Source organism: Odontesthes bonariensis, chromosome 8 (genome assembly GCF_027942865.1).
Source record: "Odontesthes bonariensis isolate fOdoBon6 chromosome 8, fOdoBon6.hap1, whole genome shotgun sequence".
NCBI lineage: Eukaryota > Metazoa > Chordata > Actinopteri > Atheriniformes > Atherinopsidae > Odontesthes > Odontesthes bonariensis.
This window is the reverse complement of record NC_134513.1, coordinates 23,835,221-23,857,330: the sequence shown is the minus strand read 5'-3', so window position 1 is coordinate 23,857,330 and position 22,110 is coordinate 23,835,221. Positions and strand designations below refer to the sequence as shown.

The following is a 22,110-nucleotide window of genomic DNA, read 5'->3' as shown; positions in this document are numbered from 1 at the left end:
GCGGAAGCGTGCTGGGCCCATAACCCAGAGGTCGATGAACCGAAACCATCCTCTGCTATGTATACATTTTCAAATCAAACTCAACATCTATCACTAAAAAAACCTGGAAAAGATGTTGTAACATTCATAGCATCACAATTGACACTTGACCAACTCTGAAAACCTTTCTACACACTCTTAATTCAAACTCGTTTGGTGTGCACACGAGTGTCCTCCAATGTCCACTTTTCTGATATAAGTAAGAAAAAAGAATTATTGTGTCAAAAGACTGAAATCTTTCACTTTTGTTCAATGGATGAGAGGATTGTTTACCCGATTTCTTTTAGATGTGTTTTTTATTTTGAATAGTCACGTTGATAAGGCACTGGCCTCCTAAGCCAGGGATTGTGGGTTCAAGTCCCATCAGAGGTGTGTAGCAGAGTGGCGCAGCAGAAGCGTGCTGGGCCCATAACCCAAAGGTCGATGGACAGAAACCATTCTCTGCTATTTTATAACTTTTCAAATCAAACTCAACATCTCTCATTATAAAAACCTGGAAAAGATGATGTAACATTCATAGCATAACAATTGACACTTGACCAACTCTGAAAACCTTTCTACACACTCTTAATTCAAACTCGTTTGGTGTGCACACGAGTGTCCTCCAATGTCCTCTTTTCTGATATAAGTAAGAAAAATTAATTATTGTGTCAAAAGACTGAAATCTTTCACTTTTGATAAATGGATTAGAGGATCGTTTACCCGATTTCTTTTTATTAAGTATGTTATTTTGAATAGTCACGTGGAAAAGGCACTGGCCTCCTAAGCCAGGGATTGTGGGTTCGAGTCCCGTCTGAGGTGTGTAGCAGAGTGGCGCAGCAGAAGCATGCTGGGCCCATAACCCAAAGGTCGATGGACTGAAACCATCCTCTGCTATCTATAAATTTTCAAATCAAACTCAACATCTCTCATTATAAAAACCTGGAAAAGATGATGTAACATTCATAGCATAACAATTGACACTTGACCAACTCTGAAAACCTTTCTACACACTCTTAATTCAAACTCGTTTGGTGTGCACACGAGCGTCCTCCAATGTCCTCTTTTCTGATATAAGTAAGAAAAAATAATTATTGTGTCAAAAGACTGAAATCTTTCACTTTTGATAAATGGATTAGAGGATCGTTTACCCGATTTCTTTTTATTAAGTATGTTATTTTGAATAGTCACGTGGAAAAGGCACTGGCCTCCTAAGCCAGGGATTGTGGGTACAAATCCCATCTGAGGTGTGTAGCAGGGTGGCGCAGCGGAAGCGTGCTGGGCCCATAACCCAGAGGTCGATGGACCGAAACCATCCTCTGCTATTTTATAACTTTTCAAATCAAACTCAACATCTCTCATTATAAAAACCTGGAAAAGATGATGTAACATTCAGCATAATCACAATTAACACTTGACCAACTCTGAAAACCTTTCTACACACTCTTAATTCAAACTAGTTTGGTGTGCTCATGAGTGTTCTCCAATGTCCACTTTTCTGATATAAGTAAGAAAAAATTATTATTGTGTCAAAAGACTGAAATCTTTCACTTTTGTTAAATGGATTAGAGGATCGTTTACCCGATTTCTTTTTATTAAGTATGTTATTTTGAATAGTCACATGGATAAGGCACTGGCCTCCTAAGCCAGGGATTGTGGGTTCGAGACCCATCTGAGGTGTATAGCAGAGTGATGCAGCAGAAGAGCCTCAGAGCCCTAATGGGTAAGTCACTGGCCTCCTAAGCCAAGGATTGTGGGTTTTAGTCCTATCTGAGGTGTGTAGCAGAGCGGAGCAGCGGAGGCGTGCTGGGCCCATAACCCAGAGGTCGATGGACCGAAACCATCCTCTGCTATGTATAAATTTTCAAATCAAACTCAACATATCTCATTAAAAAAACCTGGAAAAGATGATGTAACATTCATAGCATCACAATTGACACTTGACCAACTCTGAAAGCCTTTCTACACACTCTTAATTCAAACTAGTTTGTTGTGCACATGAGTGTTCTCCAAAGTCCACTTTTCTGATATAAGTAAGAAAAAAGAATTATTGTGTCAAAAGACTGAAATCTTTCACTTTTGTTAAATGGATTAGAGGATCGTTTATCCGATTTCGTTTTATTTTGTATGTTATTTTGAATAGTCACGTGGATAAGGCACTGGCCTGCTAAGCCAGGGATTGTGGGTTCCAATCCCATCTGAGGTGTGTAGCAGAGTGGCGCGGCGGAAGCGTGCTGGGCCCATAACCCAGAGGTCGATGGACCGAAACCATCCTCTGCTATCTATAAATTTTCAAATCAAACTCAACATATCTCATTAAAAAAACCTGGAAAAGATGATGTAACATTCAGCATAATCACAATTAACACTTGACCAACTCTTAAAACCTTTCTGCACACTCTTAATTCAAACTCGTTTGGTGTGCTCATGAGTGTTCTCCAATGTCCACTTTTCTGATATAAGTAAAAAAAATAATTATTGTCAAAAGACTGAAATCTTTCACTTTTGTTAAATGGATTAGAGGATCGTTTATCCGATTTCGTTTTATTTTGTATGTTATTTTGAATAGTCACGTGGATAAGGCACTGGCCTGCTAAGCCAGGGATTGTGGGTTCCAATCCCATCTGAGGTGTGTAGCAGAGTGGCGCGGCGGAAGCGTGCTGGGCCCATAACCCAGAGGTCGATGGACCGAAACCATCCTCTGCTATCTATAAATTTTCAAATCAAACTCAACATATCTCATTAAAAAAACCTGGAAAAGATGATGTAACATTCAGCATAATCACAATTAACACTTGACCAACTCTTAAAACCTTTCTGCACACTCTTAATTCAAACTCGTTTGGTGTGCTCATGAGTGTTCTCCAATGTCCACTTTTCTGATATAAGTAAGAAAAAAGAATTATTGTGTCAAAAGACTGAAATCTTTCACTTTTGTTCAATGGATGAGAGGATCGTTTACCCGATTTCTTTTAGTTGTGTTTTTTATTTTGAATAGTGACGTGGATAAGGCACTGGCCTCCTAAGCCAGGGATTGTGGGTTCGAGTCCCATCTGAGGTGTGTAGCAGAGTGGCGCAGCAAAAGTGTGTTGGACCCATAACCCAGAGGTAGATGGACTGAAACCATCCTCTGCTATGTATAAATTTTCAAATCAAACTCAACATCTCTCGTTAAAAAAACCTGGAAAAGATGATGTAAAATTTAGCATAATCACAATTGACCAACTCTGAAAACCTTTCTACACACTCTTAATTCAAACTAGTTTGGTGTGCACACGAGTGTCCTCCAATGTCCACTTTTCTCATATAAGTAAGAAAAAACAATTATTGTGTCAAAAGACTGAAATCTTTCACTTTTGTTCAATGGATGAGAGGATCGTTTACCCGATTTCTTTTAGTTGTGTTTTTTATTTTGAATAGTGACATGGATAAGGCACTGGCCTCCTAAGCCAGGGATTGTGGGTTCAAGTCCCATCAGAGGTGTGTAGCAGAGTGGCGCAGCGGAAGCGTGCTGGGCCCATAACCCAGAGGTCGATGGACCGAAACCATCCTCTGCTATCTATAAATTTTCAAATCAAACTCAACATATCTCATTAAAAAAACCTGGAAAAGATGATGTAACATTCAGCATAATCACAATTAACACTTGACCAACTCTGAAAACCTTTCTACACACTCTTAATTCAAACACGTTTTGTGTGCTCATGAGTGTTCTCCAAAGTCCACTTTTCTGATATAAGTAAGAAAAAAGAATTATTGTGTCAAAAGACTGAAATCTTTCACTTTTGTTCAATGGATGAGAGGATCGTTTACCCGATTTCTTTTAGTTGTGTTTTTTATTTTGAATAGTGACGTGGATAAGGCACTGGCCTCCTAAGCCAGGGATTGTGGGTTCGAGTCCCATCTGAGGTGTGTAGCAGAGTGGCGCAGCGGAAGCGTGCTGGGCCCATAACCCAGAGGTCGATGAACCGAAACCATCCTCTGCTATGTATACATTTTCAAATCAAACTCAACATCTATCACTAAAAAAACCTGGAAAAGATGTTGTAACATTCATAGCATCACAATTGACACTTGACCAACTCTGAAAACCTTTCTACACACTCTTAATTCAAACTCGTTTGGTGTGCACACGAGTGTCCTCCAATGTCCACTTTTCTGATATAAGTAAGAAAAAAGAATTATTGTGTCAAAAGACTGAAATCTTTCACTTTTGTTCAATGGATGAGAGGATTGTTTACCCGATTTCTTTTAGATGTGTTTTTTATTTTGAATAGTCACGTTGATAAGGCACTGGCCTCCTAAGCCAGGGATTGTGGGTTCAAGTCCCATCAGAGGTGTGTAGCAGAGTGGCGCAGCAGAAGCGTGCTGGGCCCATAACCCAAAGGTCGATGGACAGAAACCATTCTCTGCTATTTTATAACTTTTCAAATCAAACTCAACATCTCTCATTATAAAAACCTGGAAAAGATGATGTAACATTCATAGCATAACAATTGACACTTGACCAACTCTGAAAACCTTTCTACACACTCTTAATTCAAACTCGTTTGGTGTGCACACGAGTGTCCTCCAATGTCCTCTTTTCTGATATAAGTAAGAAAAATTAATTATTGTGTCAAAAGACTGAAATCTTTCACTTTTGATAAATGGATTAGAGGATCGTTTACCCGATTTCTTTTTATTAAGTATGTTATTTTGAATAGTCACGTGGAAAAGGCACTGGCCTCCTAAGCCAGGGATTGTGGGTTCGAGTCCCGTCTGAGGTGTGTAGCAGAGTGGCGCAGCAGAAGCATGCTGGGCCCATAACCCAAAGGTCGATGGACTGAAACCATCCTCTGCTATCTATAAATTTTCAAATCAAACTCAACATCTCTCATTATAAAAACCTGGAAAAGATGATGTAACATTCATAGCATAACAATTGACACTTGACCAACTCTGAAAACCTTTCTACACACTCTTAATTCAAACTCGTTTGGTGTGCACACGAGCGTCCTCCAATGTCCTCTTTTCTGATATAAGTAAGAAAAAATAATTATTGTGTCAAAAGACTGAAATCTTTCACTTTTGATAAATGGATTAGAGGATCGTTTACCCGATTTCTTTTTATTAAGTATGTTATTTTGAATAGTCACGTGGAAAAGGCACTGGCCTCCTAAGCCAGGGATTGTGGGTACAAATCCCATCTGAGGTGTGTAGCAGGGTGGCGCAGCGGAAGCGTGCTGGGCCCATAACCCAGAGGTCGATGGACCGAAACCATCCTCTGCTATTTTATAACTTTTCAAATCAAACTCAACATCTCTCATTATAAAAACCTGGAAAAGATGATGTAACATTCAGCATAATCACAATTAACACTTGACCAACTCTGAAAACCTTTCTACACACTCTTAATTCAAACTAGTTTGGTGTGCTCATGAGTGTTCTCCAATGTCCACTTTTCTGATATAAGTAAGAAAAAATTATTATTGTGTCAAAAGACTGAAATCTTTCACTTTTGTTAAATGGATTAGAGGATCGTTTACCCGATTTCTTTTTATTAAGTATGTTATTTTGAATAGTCACATGGATAAGGCACTGGCCTCCTAAGCCAGGGATTGTGGGTTCGAGACCCATCTGAGGTGTATAGCAGAGTGATGCAGCAGAAGAGCCTCAGAGCCCTAATGGGTAAGTCACTGGCCTCCTAAGCCAAGGATTGTGGGTTTTAGTCCTATCTGAGGTGTGTAGCAGAGCGGAGCAGCGGAGGCGTGCTGGGCCCATAACCCAGAGGTCGATGGACCGAAACCATCCTCTGCTATGTATAAATTTTCAAATCAAACTCAACATATCTCATTAAAAAAACCTGGAAAAGATGATGTAACATTCATAGCATCACAATTGACACTTGACCAACTCTGAAAGCCTTTCTACACACTCTTAATTCAAACTAGTTTGTTGTGCACATGAGTGTTCTCCAAAGTCCACTTTTCTGATATAAGTAAGAAAAAAGAATTATTGTGTCAAAAGACTGAAATCTTTCACTTTTGTTAAATGGATTAGAGGATCGTTTATCCGATTTCGTTTTATTTTGTATGTTATTTTGAATAGTCACGTGGATAAGGCACTGGCCTGCTAAGCCAGGGATTGTGGGTTCCAATCCCATCTGAGGTGTGTAGCAGAGTGGCGCGGCGGAAGCGTGCTGGGCCCATAACCCAGAGGTCGATGGACCGAAACCATCCTCTGCTATCTATAAATTTTCAAATCAAACTCAACATATCTCATTAAAAAAACCTGGAAAAGATGATGTAACATTCAGCATAATCACAATTAACACTTGACCAACTCTTAAAACCTTTCTGCACACTCTTAATTCAAACTCGTTTGGTGTGCTCATGAGTGTTCTCCAATGTCCACTTTTCTGATATAAGTAAAAAAAATAATTATTGTCAAAAGACTGAAATCTTTCACTTTTGTTAAATGGATTAGAGGATCGTTTATCCGATTTCGTTTTATTTTGTATGTTATTTTGAATAGTCACGTGGATAAGGCACTGGCCTGCTAAGCCAGGGATTGTGGGTTCCAATCCCATCTGAGGTGTGTAGCAGAGTGGCGCGGCGGAAGCGTGCTGGGCCCATAACCCAGAGGTCGATGGACCGAAACCATCCTCTGCTATCTATAAATTTTCAAATCAAACTCAACATATCTCATTAAAAAAACCTGGAAAAGATGATGTAACATTCAGCATAATCACAATTAACACTTGACCAACTCTTAAAACCTTTCTGCACACTCTTAATTCAAACTCGTTTGGTGTGCTCATGAGTGTTCTCCAATGTCCACTTTTCTGATATAAGTAAGAAAAAAGAATTATTGTGTCAAAAGACTGAAATCTTTCACTTTTGTTCAATGGATGAGAGGATCGTTTACCCGATTTCTTTTAGTTGTGTTTTTTATTTTGAATAGTGACGTGGATAAGGCACTGGCCTCCTAAGCCAGGGATTGTGGGTTCGAGTCCCATCTGAGGTGTGTAGCAGAGTGGCGCAGCAAAAGTGTGTTGGACCCATAACCCAGAGGTAGATGGACTGAAACCATCCTCTGCTATGTATAAATTTTCAAATCAAACTCAACATCTCTCGTTAAAAAAACCTGGAAAAGATGATGTAAAATTTAGCATAATCACAATTGACCAACTCTGAAAACCTTTCTACACACTCTTAATTCAAACTAGTTTGGTGTGCACACGAGTGTCCTCCAATGTCCACTTTTCTCATATAAGTAAGAAAAAACAATTATTGTGTCAAAAGACTGAAATCTTTCACTTTTGTTCAATGGATGAGAGGATCGTTTACCCGATTTCTTTTAGTTGTGTTTTTTATTTTGAATAGTGACATGGATAAGGCACTGGCCTCCTAAGCCAGGGATTGTGGGTTCAAGTCCCATCAGAGGTGTGTAGCAGAGTGGCGCAGCGGAAGCGTGCTGGGCCCATAACCCAGAGGTCGATGGACCGAAACCATCCTCTGCTATCTATAAATTTTCAAATCAAACTCAACATATCTCATTAAAAAAACCTGGAAAAGATGATGTAACATTCAGCATAATCACAATTAACACTTGACCAACTCTGAAAACCTTTCTACACACTCTTAATTCAAACACGTTTTGTGTGCTCATGAGTGTTCTCCAAAGTCCACTTTTCTGATATAAGTAAGAAAAAAGAATTATTGTGTCAAAAGACTGAAATCTTTCACTTTTGTTCAATGGATGAGAGGATCGTTTACCCGATTTCTTTTAGTTGTGTTTTTTATTTTGAATAGTGACGTGGATAAGGCACTGGCCTCCTAAGCCAGGGATTGTGGGTTCGAGTCCCATCTGAGGTGTGTAGCAGAGTGGCGCAGCGGAAGCGTGCTGGGCCCATAACCCAGAGGTCGATGAACCGAAACCATCCTCTGCTATGTATACATTTTCAAATCAAACTCAACATCTATCACTAAAAAAACCTGGAAAAGATGTTGTAACATTCATAGCATCACAATTGACACTTGACCAACTCTGAAAACCTTTCTACACACTCTTAATTCAAACTCGTTTGGTGTGCACACGAGTGTCCTCCAATGTCCACTTTTCTGATATAAGTAAGAAAAAAGAATTATTGTGTCAAAAGACTGAAATCTTTCACTTTTGTTCAATGGATGAGAGGATTGTTTACCCGATTTCTTTTAGATGTGTTTTTTATTTTGAATAGTCACGTTGATAAGGCACTGGCCTCCTAAGCCAGGGATTGTGGGTTCAAGTCCCATCAGAGGTGTGTAGCAGAGTGGCGCAGCAGAAGCGTGCTGGGCCCATAACCCAAAGGTCGATGGACAGAAACCATTCTCTGCTATTTTATAACTTTTCAAATCAAACTCAACATCTCTCATTATAAAAACCTGGAAAAGATGATGTAACATTCATAGCATAACAATTGACACTTGACCAACTCTGAAAACCTTTCTACACACTCTTAATTCAAACTCGTTTGGTGTGCACACGAGTGTCCTCCAATGTCCTCTTTTCTGATATAAGTAAGAAAAATTAATTATTGTGTCAAAAGACTGAAATCTTTCACTTTTGATAAATGGATTAGAGGATCGTTTACCCGATTTCTTTTTATTAAGTATGTTATTTTGAATAGTCACGTGGAAAAGGCACTGGCCTCCTAAGCCAGGGATTGTGGGTTCGAGTCCCGTCTGAGGTGTGTAGCAGAGTGGCGCAGCAGAAGCATGCTGGGCCCATAACCCAAAGGTCGATGGACTGAAACCATCCTCTGCTATCTATAAATTTTCAAATCAAACTCAACATCTCTCATTATAAAAACCTGGAAAAGATGATGTAACATTCATAGCATAACAATTGACACTTGACCAACTCTGAAAACCTTTCTACACACTCTTAATTCAAACTCGTTTGGTGTGCACACGAGCGTCCTCCAATGTCCTCTTTTCTGATATAAGTAAGAAAAAATAATTATTGTGTCAAAAGACTGAAATCTTTCACTTTTGATAAATGGATTAGAGGATCGTTTACCCGATTTCTTTTTATTAAGTATGTTATTTTGAATAGTCACGTGGAAAAGGCACTGGCCTCCTAAGCCAGGGATTGTGGGTACAAATCCCATCTGAGGTGTGTAGCAGGGTGGCGCAGCGGAAGCGTGCTGGGCCCATAACCCAGAGGTCGATGGACCGAAACCATCCTCTGCTATTTTATAACTTTTCAAATCAAACTCAACATCTCTCATTATAAAAACCTGGAAAAGATGATGTAACATTCAGCATAATCACAATTAACACTTGACCAACTCTGAAAACCTTTCTACACACTCTTAATTCAAACTAGTTTGGTGTGCTCATGAGTGTTCTCCAATGTCCACTTTTCTGATATAAGTAAGAAAAAATTATTATTGTGTCAAAAGACTGAAATCTTTCACTTTTGTTAAATGGATTAGAGGATCGTTTACCCGATTTCTTTTTATTAAGTATGTTATTTTGAATAGTCACATGGATAAGGCACTGGCCTCCTAAGCCAGGGATTGTGGGTTCGAGACCCATCTGAGGTGTATAGCAGAGTGATGCAGCAGAAGAGCCTCAGAGCCCTAATGGGTAAGTCACTGGCCTCCTAAGCCAAGGATTGTGGGTTTTAGTCCTATCTGAGGTGTGTAGCAGAGCGGAGCAGCGGAGGCGTGCTGGGCCCATAACCCAGAGGTCGATGGACCGAAACCATCCTCTGCTATGTATAAATTTTCAAATCAAACTCAACATATCTCATTAAAAAAACCTGGAAAAGATGATGTAACATTCATAGCATCACAATTGACACTTGACCAACTCTGAAAGCCTTTCTACACACTCTTAATTCAAACTAGTTTGTTGTGCACATGAGTGTTCTCCAAAGTCCACTTTTCTGATATAAGTAAGAAAAAAGAATTATTGTGTCAAAAGACTGAAATCTTTCACTTTTGTTAAATGGATTAGAGGATCGTTTATCCGATTTCGTTTTATTTTGTATGTTATTTTGAATAGTCACGTGGATAAGGCACTGGCCTGCTAAGCCAGGGATTGTGGGTTCCAATCCCATCTGAGGTGTGTAGCAGAGTGGCGCGGCGGAAGCGTGCTGGGCCCATAACCCAGAGGTCGATGGACCGAAACCATCCTCTGCTATCTATAAATTTTCAAATCAAACTCAACATATCTCATTAAAAAAACCTGGAAAAGATGATGTAACATTCAGCATAATCACAATTAACACTTGACCAACTCTTAAAACCTTTCTGCACACTCTTAATTCAAACTCGTTTGGTGTGCTCATGAGTGTTCTCCAATGTCCACTTTTCTGATATAAGTAAAAAAAATAATTATTGTCAAAAGACTGAAATCTTTCACTTTTGTTAAATGGATTAGAGGATCGTTTATCCGATTTCGTTTTATTTTGTATGTTATTTTGAATAGTCACGTGGATAAGGCACTGGCCTGCTAAGCCAGGGATTGTGGGTTCCAATCCCATCTGAGGTGTGTAGCAGAGTGGCGCGGCGGAAGCGTGCTGGGCCCATAACCCAGAGGTCGATGGACCGAAACCATCCTCTGCTATCTATAAATTTTCAAATCAAACTCAACATATCTCATTAAAAAAACCTGGAAAAGATGATGTAACATTCAGCATAATCACAATTAACACTTGACCAACTCTTAAAACCTTTCTGCACACTCTTAATTCAAACTCGTTTGGTGTGCTCATGAGTGTTCTCCAATGTCCACTTTTCTGATATAAGTAAAAAAAATAATTATTGTCAAAAGACTGAAATCTTTCACTTTTCTTAAATGGATGAGAGGATCGTTTACCCGATTTCTTTTAGTTGTGTTTTTTATTTTGAATAGTGACGTGGATAAGGCACTGGCCTCCTAAGCCAGGGATTGTGGGTTCGAGTCCCATCTGAGGTGTGTAGCAGAGTGGCGCAGCGGAAGCGTGCTGGGCTGATAACCCAGAGGTCGATGGACCGAAACCATCCTCTGCTATGTATAAATTTTCAAATCAAACTCAACATATCTCATTAAAAAAACCTGGAAAAGATGATGTAACATTCATAGCATCACAATTGACACTTGACCAACTCTGAAAACCTTTCTACACACTCTTAATTCAAACTCGTTTGGTGTGCACACGAGTGTCCTCCAATGTCCACTTTTCTCATATAAGTAAGAAAAAAGAATTATTGTGTCAAAAGAATGAAATCTTTCACTTTTGTTCAATGGATGAGAGGATCGTTTACCCGATTTCTTTTAGATGTGTTTTTTATTTTGAGTAGTCACGTTGATAAGGGTTAGCACCGTCGCCTCACAGCAAGAAGGTTCCAGGTTCAACACCCAGCTGGGGCCTTTCTGTGTGGAGTTTGCATGTTCTCCCCGTGTATGTGTGGGTTCTCTCCGGGTACTCCGGCTTCCTCCCACTGTCCAAAAAATCATGCATGTTAGGTTGATTGGCATCTCTAAATTGTCCTTAGGAGTGAGCGTGCATGGTTGTTTGTCTCGTATGTCTCTATGTGGCCCTGTGATGGACTGGCGGCCTGTCCAGGGTGTACCCCGCCTCTCGCCCATTGACTGCTGGGATAGGCTCCAGCCCACCCGCGACCCGATCGACGGATTCAGCGGTATAGATAATGGATGGATGGATGGACGTTGATAAGGCACTGGCCTCCAAAGCCAGGGATTGTGGGTTCGAGTCCCATCTGAGGTGTGTTGTAGAGTGATGCAGCAGAAGAACCTCAGTGGCCTAATGGATAAGGCATTGGCCTCCTCAGCCAGGGATTGTGGTTTCGAGTCCCATCAGAGGTGTGTAGTAGAGTGGCGCAGCGGAAGCATGTTGGGCCCATAACCCAGAGGTCGATGGACCGAAACCATCCTCTGCTATGTATAAATTTTCAAATCAAACTCAACATATCTTATTTAAAAAAACCTGGAAAAGATGATGTAACAGTCATAGCATCACAATTGACACTTGACCAACTCTGAAAGCCTTTCTACACACTCTTAATTCAAACTAGTTTGTTGTGCACATGAGTATTCTCCAAAGTCCACTTTTCTGATATAAGTAAGAAAAAACAATTATTCTGTCAAAAGACTCAAATCTTTCACTTTTGTTAAATGGATTAGAGGATCGTTTACCCGATTTCTTTAAGTTGTGTTTTTTATTTTGAATAGTCGCGTGGATAAGGCACTGGCCTCCTAAGCCAGGGATTGTGGGTTCAAGTCCCATCTGAGGTGTGTAGCAGAGTGGCGCAGCGGAAGCGTGCTGGGCCCATAACCCAGAGGTCGATGGACCGAAACCATCCTCTGCTATGTATAAATTTTCAAATCAAACTCAACATATCTCATTATAAAAACCTGGAAAAGATGATGTAACATTCATAGCATCACAATTGACACTTGACCAAATCTGAAAGCCTTTCTACACACTCTTAATTCAAACTCGTTTGTTGTGTACACGAGTGTTTTCCAAAGTCCACTTTTCTGATATAAGTAAGAAAAAACAATTATTCTGTCAAAAGACTCAAATCTTTCACTTTTGTTAAATGGATTAGAGGATCGTTTACCCGATTTCTTTAAGTTGTGTTTTTTATTTTGAATAGTCGCGTGGATAAGGCACTGGCCTCCTAAGCCAGGGATTGTGGGTTCAAGTCCCATCTGAGGTGTGTAGCAGAGTGGCGCAGCGGAAGCGTGCTGGGCCCATAACCCAGAGGTCGATGGACCGAAACCATCCTCTGCTATGTATAAATTTTCAAATCAAACTCAACATATCTCATTAAAAAAACCTGGAAAAGATGATGTAACATTCATAGCATCACAATTGACACTTGACCAACTCTGAAAGCCTTTCTACACACTCTTAATTCAAACTCGTTTGGTGTGCACACGAGTGTCCTCCAATGTCCACTTTTCTGATATAAGTAAGAAAAAAGAATTATTGTGTCAAAAGACTGAAATCTTTCACTTTTGTTCAATGGATGAGAGGATCGTTTACCCGATTTCTTTTAGTTGTGTTTTTTATTTTGAATAGTGACGTGGATAAGGCACTGGCCTCCTAAGCCAGGGATTGTGGGTTCGAGTCCCATCTGAGGTGTGTAGCAGAGTGGCGCAGCAAAAGTGTGTTGGACCCATAACCCAGAGGTAGATGGACTGAAACCATCCTCTGCTATGTATAAATTTTCAAATCAAACTCAACATCTCTCGTTAAAAAAACCTGGAAAAGATGATGTAAAATTTAGCATAATCACAATTGACCAACTCTGAAAACCTTTCTACACACTCTTAATTCAAACTAGTTTGGTGTGCACACGAGTGTCCTCCAATGTCCACTTTTCTCATATAAGTAAGAAAAAATAATTATTGTGTCAAAAGACTGAAATCTTTCACTTTTGTTCAATGGATGAGAGGATCGTTTACCCGATTTCTTTTAGTTGTGTTTTTTATTTTGAATAGTGACATGGATAAGGCACTGGCCTCCTAAGCCAGGGATTGTGGGTTCAAGTCCCATCAGAGGTGTGTAGCAGAGTGGCGCAGCGGAAGCGTGCTGGGCCCATAACCCAGAGGTCGATGGACCGAAACCATCCTCTGCTATCTATAAATTTTCAAATCAAACTCAACATATCTCATTAAAAAAACCTGGAAAAGATGATGTAACATTCAGCATAATCACAATTAACACTTGACCAACTCTGAAAACCTTTCTACACACTCTTAATTCAAACACGTTTTGTGTGCTCATGAGTGTTCTCCAATGTCCACTTTTCTGATATAAGTAAGAAAAAAGAATTATTGTGTCAAAAGACTGAAATCTTTCACTTTTGTTCAATGGATGAGAGGATCGTTTACCCGATTTCTTTTAGTTGTGTTTTTTATTTTGAATAGTGACGTGGATAAGGCACTGGCCTCCTAAGCCAGGGATTGTGGGTTCGAGTCCCATCTGAGGTGTGTAGCAGAGTGGCGCAGCGGAAGCGTGCTGGGCCCATAACCCAGAGGTCGATGAACCGAAACCATCCTCTGCTATGTATACATTTTCAAATCAAACTCAACATCTATCACTAAAAAAACCTGGAAAAGATGTTGTAACATTCATAGCATCACAATTGACACTTGACCAACTCTGAAAACCTTTCTACACACTCTTAATTCAAACTCGTTTGGTGTGCACACGAGTGTCCTCCAATGTCCACTTTTCTGATATAAGTAAGAAAAAAGAATTATTGTGTCAAAAGACTGAAATCTTTCACTTTTGTTCAATGGATGAGAGGATTGTTTACCCGATTTCTTTTAGATGTGTTTTTTATTTTGAATAGTCACGTTGATAAGGCACTGGCCTCCTAAGCCAGGGATTGTGGGTTCAAGTCCCATCAGAGGTGTGTAGCAGAGTGGCGCAGCAGAAGCGTGCTGGGCCCATAACCCAAAGGTCGATGGACAGAAACCATTCTCTGCTACTTTATAACTTTTCAAATCAAACTCAACATCTCTCATTATAAAAACCTGGAAAAGATGATGTAACATTCATAGCATAACAATTGACACTTGACCAACTCTGAAAACCTTTCTACACACTCTTAATTCAAACTCGTTTGGTGTGCACACGAGTGTCCTCCAATGTCCTCTTTTCTGATATAAGTAAGAAAAAATAATTATTGTGTCAAAAGACTGAAATCTTTCACTTTTGATAAATGGATTAGAGGATCGTTTACCCGATTTCTTTTTATTAAGTATGTTATTTTGAATAGTCACGTGGAAAAGGCACTGGCCTCCTAAGCCAGGGATTGTGGGTTCGAGTCCCGTCTGAGGTGTGTAGCAGAGTGGCGCAGCAGAAGCATGCTGGGCCCATAACCCAAAGGTCGATGGACTGAAACCATCCTCTGCTATCTATAAATTTTCAAATCAAACTCAACATCTCTCATTATAAAAACCTGGAAAAGATGATGTAACATTCATAGCATAACAATTGACACTTGACCAACTCTGAAAACCTTTCTACACACTCTTAATTCAAACTCGTTTGGTGTGCACACGAGCGTCCTCCAATGTCCTCTTTTCTGATATAAGTAAGAAAAAATAATTATTGTGTCAAAAGACTGAAATCTTTCACTTTTGATAAATGGATTAGAGGATCGTTTACCCGATTTCTTTTTATTAAGTATGTTATTTTGAATAGTCACGTGGAAAAGGCACTGGCCTCCTAAGCCAGGGATTGTGGGTACAAATCCCATCTGAGGTGTGTAGCAGGGTGGCGCAGCGGAAGCGTGCTGGGCCCATAACCCAGAGGTCGATGGACCGAAACCATCCTCTGCTATTTTATAACTTTTCAAATCAAACTCAACATCTCTCATTATAAAAACCTGGAAAAGATGATGTAACATTCAGCATAATCACAATTAACACTTGACCAACTCTGAAAACCTTTCTACACACTCTTAATTCAAACTAGTTTGGTGTGCTCATGAGTGTTCTCCAATGTCCACTTTTCTGATATAAGTAAGAAAAAATTATTATTGTGTCAAAAGACTGAAATCTTTCACTTTTGTTAAATGGATTAGAGGATCGTTTACCCGATTTCTTTTTATTAAGTATGTTATTTTGAATAGTCACATGGATAAGGCACTGGCCTCCTAAGCCAGGGATTGTGGGTTCGAGACCCATCTGAGGTGTATAGCAGAGTGATGCAGCAGAAGAGCCTCAGAGCCCTAATGGGTAAGTCACTGGCCTCCTAAGCCAAGGATTGTGGGTTTTAGTCCTATCTGAGGTGTGTAGCAGAGCGGAGCAGCGGAGGCGTGCTGGGCCCATAACCCAGAGGTCGATGGACCGAAACCATCCTCTGCTATGTATAAATTTTCAAATCAAACTCAACATATCTCATTAAAAAAACCTGGAAAAGATGATGTAACATTCATAGCATCACAATTGACACTTGACCAACTCTGAAAGCCTTTCTACACACTCTTAATTCAAACTAGTTTGTTGTGCACATGAGTGTTCTCCAAAGTCCACTTTTCTGATATAAGTAAGAAAAAAGAATTATTGTGTCAAAAGACTGAAATCTTTCACTTTTGTTAAATGGATTAGAGGATCGTTTATCCGATTTCGTTTTATTTTGTATGTTATTTTGAATAGTCACGTGGATAAGGCACTGGCCTGCTAAGCCAGGGATTGTGGGTTCCAATCCCATCTGAGGTGTGTAGCAGAGTGGCGCGGCGGAAGCGTGCTGGGCCCATAACCCAGAGGTCGATGGACCGAAACCATCCTCTGCTATCTATAAATTTTCAAATCAAACTCAACATATCTCATTAAAAAAACCTGGAAAAGATGATGTAACATTCAGCATAATCACAATTAACACTTGACCAACTCTTAAAACCTTTCTGCACACTCTTAATTCAAACTCGTTTGGTGTGCTCATGAGTGTTCTCCAATGTCCACTTTTCTGATATAAGTAAAAAAAATAATTATTGTCAAAAGACTGAAATCTTTCACTTTTCTTAAATGGATGAGAGGATCGTTTACCCGATTTCTTTTAGTTGTGTTTTTTATTTTGAATAGTGACGTGGATAAGGCACTGGCCTCCTAAGCCAGGGATTGTGGGTTCGAGTCCCATCTGAGGTGTGTAGCAGAGTGGCGCAGCGGAAGCGTGCTGGGCTGATAACCCAGAGGTCGATGGACCGAAACCATCCTCTGCTATGTATAAATTTTCAAATCAAACTCAACATATCTCATTAAAAAAACCTGGAAAAGATGATGTAACATTCATAGCATCACAATTGACACTTGACCAACTCTGAAAACCTTTCTACACACTCTTAATTCAAACTCGTTTGGTGTGCACACGAGTGTCCTCCAATGTCCACTTTTCTCATATAAGTAAGAAAAAAGAATTATTGTGTCAAAAGAATGAAATCTTTCACTTTTGTTCAATGGATGAGAGGATCGTTTACCCGATTTCTTTTAGATGTGTTTTTTATTTTGAGTAGTCACGTTGATAAGGGTTAGCACCGTCGCCTCACAGCAAGAAGGTTCCAGGTTCAACACCCAGCTGGGGCCTTTCTGTGTGGAGTTTGCATGTTCTCCCCGTGTATGTGTGGGTTCTCTCCGGGTACTCCGGCTTCCTCCCACTGTCCAAAAAATCATGCATGTTAGGTTGATTGGCATCTCTAAATTGTCCTTAGGAGTGAGCGTGCATGGTTGTTTGTCTCGTATGTCTCTATGTGGCCCTGTGATGGACTGGCGGCCTGTCCAGGGTGTACCCCGCCTCTCGCCCATTGACTGCTGGGATAGGCTCCAGCCCACCCGCGACCCGATCGACGGATTCAGCGGTATAGATAATGGATGGATGGATGGACGTTGATAAGGCACTGGCCTCCAAAGCCAGGGATTGTGGGTTCGAGTCCCATCTGAGGTGTGTTGTAGAGTGATGCAGCAGAAGAACCTCAGTGGCCTAATGGATAAGGCATTGGCCTCCTCAGCCAGGGATTGTGGTTTCGAGTCCCATCAGAGGTGTGTAGTAGAGTGGCGCAGCGGAAGCATGTTGGGCCCATAACCCAGAGGTCGATGGACCGAAACCATCCTCTGCTATGTATAAATTTTCAAATCAAACTCAACATATCTTATTTAAAAAAACCTGGAAAAGATGATGTAACAGTCATAGCATCACAATTGACACTTGACCAACTCTGAAAGCCTTTCTACACACTCTTAATTCAAACTAGTTTGTTGTGCACATGAGTATTCTCCAAAGTCCACTTTTCTGATATAAGTAAGAAAAAACAATTATTCTGTCAAAAGACTCAAATCTTTCACTTTTGTTAAATGGATTAGAGGATCGTTTACCCGATTTCTTTAAGTTGTGTTTTTTATTTTGAATAGTCGCGTGGATAAGGCACTGGCCTCCTAAGCCAGGGATTGTGGGTTCAAGTCCCATCTGAGGTGTGTAGCAGAGTGGCGCAGCGGAAGCGTGCTGGGCCCATAACCCAGAGGTCGATGGACCGAAACCATCCTCTGCTATGTATAAATTTTCAAATCAAACTCAACATATCTCATTAAAAAAACCTGGAAAAGATGATGTAACATTCATAGCATCACAATTGACACTTGACCAACTCTGAAAGCCTTTCTACACACTCTTAATTCAAACTCGTTTGGTGTGCACACGAGTGTCCTCCAATGTCCACTTTTCTGATATAAGTAAGAAAAAAGAATTATTGTGTCAAAAGACTGAAATCTTTCACTTTTGTTCAATGGATGAGAGGATCGTTTACCCGATTTCTTTTAGTTGTGTTTTTTATTTTGAATAGTGACGTGGATAAGGCACTGGCCTCCTAAGCCAGGGATTGTGGGTTCGAGTCCCATCTGAGGTGTGTAGCAGAGTGGCGCAGCAAAAGTGTGTTGGACCCATAACCCAGAGGTAGATGGACTGAAACCATCCTCTGCTATGTATAAATTTTCAAATCAAACTCAACATCTCTCGTTAAAAAAACCTGGAAAAGATGATGTAAAATTTAGCATAATCACAATTGACCAACTCTGAAAACCTTTCTACACACTCTTAATTCAAACTAGTTTGGTGTGCACACGAGTGTCCTCCAATGTCCACTTTTCTCATATAAGTAAGAAAAAATAATTATTGTGTCAAAAGACTGAAATCTTTCACTTTTGTTCAATGGATGAGAGGATCGTTTACCCGATTTCTTTTAGTTGTGTTTTTTATTTTGAATAGTGACATGGATAAGGCACTGGCCTCCTAAGCCAGGGATTGTGGGTTCAAGTCCCATCAGAGGTGTGTAGCAGAGTGGCGCAGCGGAAGCGTGCTGGGCCCATAACCCAGAGGTCGATGGACCGAAACCATCCTCTGCTATCTATAAATTTTCAAATCAAACTCAACATATCTCATTAAAAAAACCTGGAAAAGATGATGTAACATTCAGCATAATCACAATTAACACTTGACCAACCCTGAAAACCTTTCTACACACTCTTAATTCAAACACGTTTTGTGTGCTCATGAGTGTTCTCCAATGTCCACTTTTCTGATATAAGTAAGAAAAAAGAATTATTGTGTCAAAAGACTGAAATCTTTCACTTTTGTTCAATGGATGAGAGGATCGTTTACCCGATTTCTTTTAGTTGTGTTTTTTATTTTGAATAGTGACGTGGATAAGGCACTGGCCTCCTAAGCCAGGGATTGTGGGTTCGAGTCCCATCTGAGGTGTGTAGCAGAGTGGCGCAGCGGAAGCGTGCTGGGCCCATAACCCAGAGGTCGATGAACCGAAACCATCCTCTGCTATGTATACATTTTCAAATCAAACTCAACATCTATCACTAAAAAAACCTGGAAAAGATGTTGTAACATTCATAGCATCACAATTGACACTTGACCAACTCTGAAAACCTTTCTACACACTCTTAATTCAAACTCGTTTGGTGTGCACACGAGTGTCCTCCAATGTCCACTTTTCTGATATAAGTAAGAAAAAAGAATTATTGTGTCAAAAGACTGAAATCTTTCACTTTTGTTCAATGGATGAGAGGATTGTTTACCCGATTTCTTTTAGATGTGTTTTTTATTTTGAATAGTCACGTTGATAAGGCACTGGCCTCCTAAGCCAGGGATTGTGGGTTCAAGTCCCATCAGAGGTGTGTAGCAGAGTGGCGCAGCAGAAGCGTGCTGGGCCCATAACCCAAAGGTCGATGGACAGAAACCATTCTCTGCTACTTTATAACTTTTCAAATCAAACTCAACATCTCTCATTATAAAAACCTGGAAAAGATGATGTAACATTCATAGCATAACAATTGACACTTGACCAACTCTGAAAACCTTTCTACACACTCTTAATTCAAACTCGTTTGGTGTGCACACGAGTGTCCTCCAATGTCCTCTTTTCTGATATAAGTAAGAAAAAATAATTATTGTGTCAAAAGACTGAAATCTTTCACTTTTGATAAATGGATTAGAGGATCGTTTACCCGATTTCTTTTTATTAAGTATGTTATTTTGAATAGTCACGTGGAAAAGGCACTGGCCTCCTAAGCCAGGGATTGTGGGTTCGAGTCCCGTCTGAGGTGTGTAGCAGAGTGGCGCAGCAGAAGCATGCTGGGCCCATAACCCAAAGGTCGATGGACTGAAACCATCCTCTGCTATCTATAAATTTTCAAATCAAACTCAACATCTCTCATTATAAAAACCTGGAAAAGATGATGTAACATTCATAGCATAACAATTGACACTTGACCAACTCTGAAAACCTTTCTACACACTCTTAATTCAAACTCGTTTGGTGTGCACACGAGCGTCCTCCAATGTCCTCTTTTCTGATATAAGTAAGAAAAAATAATTATTGTGTCAAAAGACTGAAATCTTTCACTTTTGATAAATGGATTAGAGGATCGTTTACCCGATTTCTTTTTATTAAGTATGTTATTTTGAATAGTCACGTGGAAAAGGCACTGGCCTCCTAAGCCAGGGATTGTGGGTACAAATCCCATCTGAGGTGTGTAGCAGGGTGGCGCAGCGGAAGCGTGCTGGGCCCATAACCCAGAGGTCGATGGACCGAAACCATCCTCTGCTATTTTATAACTTTTCAAATCAAACTCAACATCTCTCATTATAAAAACCTGGAAAAGATGATGTAACATTCAGCATAATCACAATTAACACTTGACCAACTCTGAAAACCTTTCTACACACTCTTAATTCAAACTAGTTTGGTGTGCTCATGAGTGTTCTCCAATGTCCACTTTTCTGATATAAGTAAGAAAAAATTATTATTGTGTCAAAAGACTGAAATCTTTCACTTTTGTTAAATGGATTAGAGGATCGTTTACCCGATTTCTTTTTATTAAGTATGTTATTTTGAATAGTCACATGGATAAGGCACTGGCCTCCTAAGCCAGGGATTGTGGGTTCGAGACCCATCTGAGGTGTATAGCAGAGTGATGCAGCAGAAGAGCCTCAGAGCCCTAATGGGTAAGTCACTGGCCTCCTAAGCCAAGGATTGTGGGTTTTAGTCCTATCTGAGGTGTGTAGCAGAGCGGAGCAGCGGAGGCGTGCTGGGCCCATAACCCAGAGGTCGATGGACCGAAACCATCCTCTGCTATGTATAAATTTTCAAATCAAACTCAACATATCTCATTAAAAAAACCTGGAAAAGATGATGTAACATTCATAGCATCACAATTGACACTTGACCAACTCTGAAAGCCTTTCTACACACTCTTAATTCAAACTAGTTTGTTGTGCACATGAGTGTTCTCCAAAGTCCACTTTTCTGATATAAGTAAGAAAAAAGAATTATTGTGTCAAAAGACTGAAATCTTTCACTTTTGTTAAATGGATTAGAGGATCGTTTATCCGATTTCGTTTTATTTTGTATGTTATTTTGAATAGTCACGTGGATAAGGCACTGGCCTGCTAAGCCAGGGATTGTGGGTTCCAATCCCATCTGAGGTGTGTAGCAGAGTGGCGCGGCGGAAGCGTGCTGGGCCCATAACCCAGAGGTCGATGGACCGAAACCATCCTCTGCTATCTATAAATTTTCAAATCAAACTCAACATATCTCATTAAAAAAACCTGGAAAAGATGATGTAACATTCAGCATAATCACAATTAACACTTGACCAACTCTTAAAACCTTTCTGCACACTCTTAATTCAAACTCGTTTGGTGTGCTCATGAGTGTTCTCCAATGTCCACTTTTCTGATATAAGTAAAAAAAATAATTATTGTCAAAAGATTGAAATCTTTCACTTTTGTTAAATGGATTAGAGGATCGTTTATCCGATTTCGTTTTATTTTGTATGTTATTTTGAATAGTCACGTGGATAAGGCACTGGCCTGCTAAGCCAGGGATTGTGGGTTCCAATCCCATCTGAGGTGTGTAGCAGAGTGGCGCGGCGGAAGCGTGCTGGGCCCATAACCCAGAGGTCGATGGACCGAAACCATCCTCTGCTATCTATAAATTTTCAAATCAAACTCAACATATCTCATTAAAAAAACCTGGAAAAGATGATGTAACATTCAGCATAATCACAATTAACACTTGACCAACTCTTAAAA

General features: G+C 40.1%; 2 non-coding genes across 2 annotated transcripts; both read left to right on the top strand.

Moving 5' to 3' along the window:
• Nucleotides 1-10,973: 10,973 nt before the first annotated feature.
• On the top strand, nt 10,974-11,045 carry trnai-gau (transfer RNA isoleucine (anticodon GAU)). The gene has a single exon. It is a non-coding gene; the product is annotated as a tRNA-Ile (tRNA).
• Nucleotides 11,046-16,667: 5,622 nt separating this feature from the next.
• trnai-gau (transfer RNA isoleucine (anticodon GAU)) lies at nt 16,668-16,739 on the top strand. Its single transcript has one exon. It is a non-coding gene; the product is annotated as a tRNA-Ile (tRNA).
• Nucleotides 16,740-22,110: the final 5,371 nt, after the last annotated feature.